Raw genomic sequence first — 5,708 nt, forward strand, 5'->3', positions numbered from 1 at the left:
CATTCACAGAATGGCTTGGGTTGGAAGGGACCTCAAAGAGCTCCAAACCCCCTGCCACAGGCAGGGCTGCCAACATCCACATTTAATACTAGACCAGGCTGTCCAAAGCCCCATCCAAACTGGTGTTCAAGCCCCACCCAAACTGGTCTTGAACCCCTCCAGATATGGGGCATCCACAACCTCTCTGGGCAGCCTGTTCCAGCACTTCACCACTCTCTCTGTAAAAAACCTCCCCTGACGTCCAACCTAAATCTTCCCTCCTTCAACTTAAAACCATTTCCCCTTGTCCCGCTGTTATCTACCCTTTGAAAGAGTTGATTCCCCTCCTGTTTGTAGGCTCCCTTTAGGTACTGGAAGGCTGCAATGAGGTCACCCTGCAGCCTTCTTTTCTCCAGGCTGAACAAGCCCAGCTCCCTCAGCCTGTCTTCATAGGAGAGGTGCTCCAGACCCCTGATCTTCTTCATGGCCCTCCTCTGTACCTTCTCCAACAACTCCACATATTTTCTGAGCTGGGGGCCCCACATCATGGTGCAGTACTCATATGAGGCCTCACAAGGGCAGAGCAGAGGGGGACAGTCATCTCCCTGTTTCTGCAGTCCACCCCTTTTCTGGTGCATTCTTGGATACTATTGGCTTTTCAGGTTGCAAGAGCACACTGCTGGCTCATGTTAAGTTTTTTATCCACCAGGGTCTCTGGGTCCTTTTCTGCAGGGCTACTCTCAAGGACTACTCCTTCCAGTCTGTGTATATACCTCAGATTCCTCCAGCCCAAGTGCAAAACCTTGCAGTTTGCTGCACTGAGCCTTGTTAGACTCTCCTGGGTTCACCTTCCAAGTCTGTTGAGGTCCCTCTGAATGGCATCCCTTCCTTCCACTGTATCAACTGCACCACTCAGTTTGGTGTCATCAGCAAACTTGCTGAGGGTGCACTCAATTCCATCATTAGTGTCATTGATAAAGATGTTAAATAGCACTTTCTGGATGACAGAAAGTGTTTTTTCCCATCATGAGATTTTTAAAGAATCTTTGGATCTTAGTATGTTTTATGAAACATGACATATTGAATTGGAAGAACTTGATGGAACTTGTATAACATGCATAAGCAAGAAGAACTAGGAGAAAATTAGGATAGAGAGAATATATTTTCCTTGAGCTTTACTAAATGCTGATGCAAACAACCATCTTTACAGAATCACAGCTAAGAAGTAACACGAGATTAAAGAATAAACCTGTAGGAAAGTAGAATGAAATTGCAAGAAGGAAGAACTACACAATTTGATGTGAAAGAAACAGTGTTTTGCATAGAAGGTAGAAGATAGGAATGGAACTAACATTTAATAAGGGAAAGAGGGATTGTAGAATAATGTTCCAGAAGTTTGGTTGATTTGTTCATTTTTATTAAAGTATGTTTTAAAAGTAAATTTAGGAAAAAGAACTCACAAAAATAACAACAACAAACAACTTTCTTCTTTACTGGACCCCTAAATCTTTTGAAGACTTCCCTATTTATGAATTTGCTCACCGATGCTTTTTACATTTAATTTTAAAGTTGATTCCTATTCCAGATTACTATTTCAATCAGAAGTTTTCATTGCATGATCTTTTCATTTAATGCAAAATAATCTTACTTTTCCAGTTTTTCAGCTTAAATATTTAAGTGTTGATATGATGACCCTAACTTAGTGTGACATTCCATTTGAGTCTTGATTGGCACAGCTGATGTTTTTACTATTGATCTCTGTGAATTGTATGTGAATTTCACGTCATACTCCAGTTTTATATGCTGTTTTCATTTGATCCTCCTTTTTATTGAGTGTATGTCACAGCGCCTAAACTTTAAGTATTCTTCCCACATCCTATTACTACTCAAGCACAAAAAAATTCCACGGTATTAGAAAATTTCTGCATGTGTGTTAATGATGAGTTATTCCTGGATTCCAGCATACAAAGGGTATAGTCATCTCTGAAAAGACAAATGGAATTTTAGATCAATGCAGAGAAAGAATCTGGGGCTGGGATCTCTATTTTGTCTTAATAATACATGTGCTGTCAAACGCTTCTCCTTATTATGTGCATCGCTGAAAGATATTTTTTAATACTAAATTTCTTCATGAGGAATTCAGTGACTGAGACGGAAACAAAAAGCATATAAACACATTTCAGTGGTGCACATAATTTCCCAAACAGCAGCTGTTAACTTACACTCATGATGTATTCCTCAGAAGGTATTTGTGGAGCAATCAAGGCACCACCAGGCCTTCCTGCCCTGCCCAGCCCCTCTGGGACCTCTCTACACCCTGCCAGTGTGCCCAGGAGTCCAGGTTCAACTCAACTCAGGGCTACTCAGGCACAGGAATGGGGGGTACAGAATCCTGACCCAGAAAAACCAACTGAAATTGAGTTTAGACTGCAGAGGCTGTTCATGCATAGTTGGGCATGCTGCCTGGCTGACCTCTGGTCACAGTAGTGGCCCCATTTTTCCATTTCTCTCTGCATGCCAGAGCAGGGCCTATGTCACTGCTGCATGGTGGTCGGTCCCAGTTGGCTCCGTGGCAAGAGGATCCTGTGTATCTATGAGGGGCTGGAGTAGGGGCTCTCCTCCCTGGGTACCCCTTCTTCTATCACCACTGTGTGGCCACATGTGGCCCTGTGCTTTGCACATAAAACTGCTTGCCAGCGTTTAGATTCTGTGGATTTGTTCGTATTCTGACAAATGGAGCTGTAGACATCAATAGCTAATGATAATTAACAATTAATTAATGTGTTAAAGAGTGTAATAACTCTTCCTGAATGCTTTCCAAAGAAATAAGGAAGTCCCATGCCTGTGGTGGAGTGTGAGCTCCTCCACAGTCTTTCCTCAGTGGTTGAGTAGTCCTTGTTTCCTCAGAACTGACACTGCTGCCAAGACCATTTCAGCCATACCTGCTGAGTTAAAAACCATCTACTACTATACCTGAGTAAAAATGACCTCAGTACTCAGTAATGGAGAATCTATAAAGTACTGTGTTTTCAACGAAAATAGAAGACAACTGTTACTTCCCACTCCTCTAGCAAGTGTTAGATGCCAATAATTCTAATGCCTGCAATAGGACCTCTGCCATGGCCAAATCTCTGCACCTAAGTTCTTTTTGCAAAGAGATGTTCTGTAGCTGTATCTTAGAGTCATCACAGAATCATAGAATGGTTGGAAGTTGGAAAGCAAACTTAAAGTTCATATAATTCCAGCCCCCCTACAGTGAGAGAAGATTTGCCAACCACTAGATTAAGAACTATGTTGGACTGCCCAGCACCCCATCCAGCCTGTCTTTTAACACCTCTGGGGATGGGTCAACTCAGCCTTTCTGGGCAGCCTGTTACAGTACTTCACCACTCTGTCTGTGAAAAACTTCCCCCTGACATCTAATGGCCCTCTGGCCATGACCACCCAACCAATTCTTTATCCACCAAATAGTTCTCCCTTCAAACCCATATGTCTCCAATTTAGAGATAAAGATGTGGTGTGGTACCATGTCAAAAGTCTTGCAGACATCCAGGTAGATGACATCAGTTGCCTTCCCTTTGTCTACTGATGCTTCATTCCATCAGTGAAAATTGGTCAGGCATGATCTGTCCTTGATAAAACCATGCTGACTGTCTCAGATCACTTGTTCATCCCTCATGTGCCTAAACATCTCTTCCAGGAGGATCTGTTACATGATTTTTCCAGGCACAGAGGTGACGCTCACCACCCTGTAGTTTCCAGGGTGTTAGGTTCTTAGTTTGTCAAAAATTGATAAATCCTTCCTTTCTCCCATGATTTGTTTGACTTTGTTCAGTTAGACTGCAAAAATTTTGAGATATAGATCAACTCCAATTTATTTAAATTGGAGCCTCTTCCTGACTTCCTTCCTTCATATATTGGGCCAATTATAACTAAGCATATTCTTTTTAATATAATACTAAATTTCCTAAAGTTCAAATAAAAATAATCCAAATTCACTTTAATTAAATTTGCCAACAGTACTTGCATTTTCTTATTATCTTTAAACTATCTTCAGGTATTTAAATTTCACACTATTATTGATATTCCAGATCTAGGGATCAGAAGATATTTTCTTTTTCTTTTTATAATGGTTATGTCTACATAATATGTGAAAGAGGAATAAGAAGCTAAATATGGAAAATGAGCATGAACAGCTGTAGAGCTGTAATTAAAACCATACTGTGATTTTTTTTCCTAGATAAAAAGGATAAAATTCTAATAGTTTTTGGATTCTTCTTTCCTACAAAAAGATCCTAATTCCCATGGCGAAAAGTGGTGGCATGAGAGTTCTGCATTATGATAAGAATGAAAAGCTCAGGTTAAGTGGTAAGCTAAATATGTCAGAGTAAAAAAGAGCAATCTTCTTGAGAATTTCTTCTTTCCAAACTGCATCATTAAGCAGAAGGGAAAGCTCTGTGGCTCTTCTCTGGAACAATTGAATATGAGTTCTTTTGTTATATTGCAAATATATACATAATACTGTAAAGGCAGTAAAATCCATTCTGATTGCTATGCAGGGAAGCGTATGGTCTTGAACAACTAAGAATATGAGCAGAGGAGCCAGGAACAATAACAACAGCAGCAAAACTCAAAACAAAACAAGAATTTCTCACCACAGACAAAACAAAACAAAACAACAGCAGCAACAAAAAATCCACCCACCTGTTTATAGCATAAAGAAAATGGCAAACAGTAATTTGTCCCCTCTGCAAGTCATGCAGGCTTTTGAGGTGGATGAATAAACATTGGCTATATCTTATTTCCTTGTTGTCTTCTTTAAGTCTTGGCTTCTTCTGGGAGAGAAAGATAACATATTGTAATAACAGGGTAAGTGAAGAAATATAGCAAAAGAAATTTGAAAGCTTCAAATTGATATGAAAGGCAGTTCTTCAACTGGGAAACATACAGCATTTTGACATCTTTATTGAAGTCTTTCACAGTCAAGCTAAAGCCCAGACATTCATTCTGGTTACATTTTACATCAGTTATTAGGATAGACATTGTGGAGTTGTCAGATCTTAACAGAAGTCTTTGAAGGAAGAAAGATTTTATGATAAGGAATGTTTTATCTTTTAAAAATTTGAATTTATAGTCTGGAAATATATGTACTAAGGGCAAATGACTGATTCCTAGATCAGCCTAGAAAGAAAGGAAATTACAGATAAGAAAAATAAGGGAGATATTGATGTACCTTAATTTCAAGGGGTCACAGAGCTGGAAAAATTATGTCTGGTATCAGCATCTTACTTACTGCATAGTGCAACATGGTGCAGGTACACACTGTCTGAAAACATCCAAGCTAGTTCTGGAATTAGAAGCAGCATAGACATATCAGCATAATGTTGTACTTGGAATGCTTAACCTTATCTTGTAGATTAATAAGAGTTTTATTAACTTATGCACAGCACTGCATCAACTGCTAGCTTTTGCAGAGCACTGTGTTGTCTCAGGTTGCTGCCGGTCTAGCCTAGCACATAGCACATCTGTGCTGAAAAGTCTAAGAGACTTGGCATGCAGTGAGAATTGAAAGACCAGGATTCAGTCTCACAATGACAGGGGCTAAGAAACCTTGACACCATGAAATCTCAAATCTGGTCACAGAGGTTGGTGACAGAAGATTACAAAATGCTACAGAATAAATGACGGTGTGGAGGCAAGGCTAAATGTCCAAAGGAAACGTGCAGTGT

At 40.0% G+C, this 5,708-nt stretch overlaps 1 long non-coding RNA gene across 1 annotated transcript; it reads right to left on the reverse strand.

The window, feature by feature from the left end:
• Positions 1–1,440: 1,440 nt before the first annotated feature.
• On the reverse strand, positions 1,441–5,320 carry LOC128071723 (uncharacterized). Its single transcript, XR_008201994.1, has 3 exons — positions 5,213–5,320; positions 4,684–4,814; positions 1,441–1,962 (listed from the first exon to the last, which is right to left on the reverse strand). It is a non-coding gene; the product is annotated as an uncharacterized LOC128071723 (long non-coding RNA).
• Positions 5,321–5,708: the final 388 nt, after the last annotated feature.

The sequence above is a fragment of the Tympanuchus pallidicinctus genome, unplaced genomic scaffold, assembly GCF_026119805.1.
Source record: "Tympanuchus pallidicinctus isolate F22 unplaced genomic scaffold, pur_lepc_1.0 scaffold6, whole genome shotgun sequence".
In the NCBI taxonomy this organism is placed as follows: domain Eukaryota; kingdom Metazoa; phylum Chordata; class Aves; order Galliformes; family Phasianidae; genus Tympanuchus; species Tympanuchus pallidicinctus.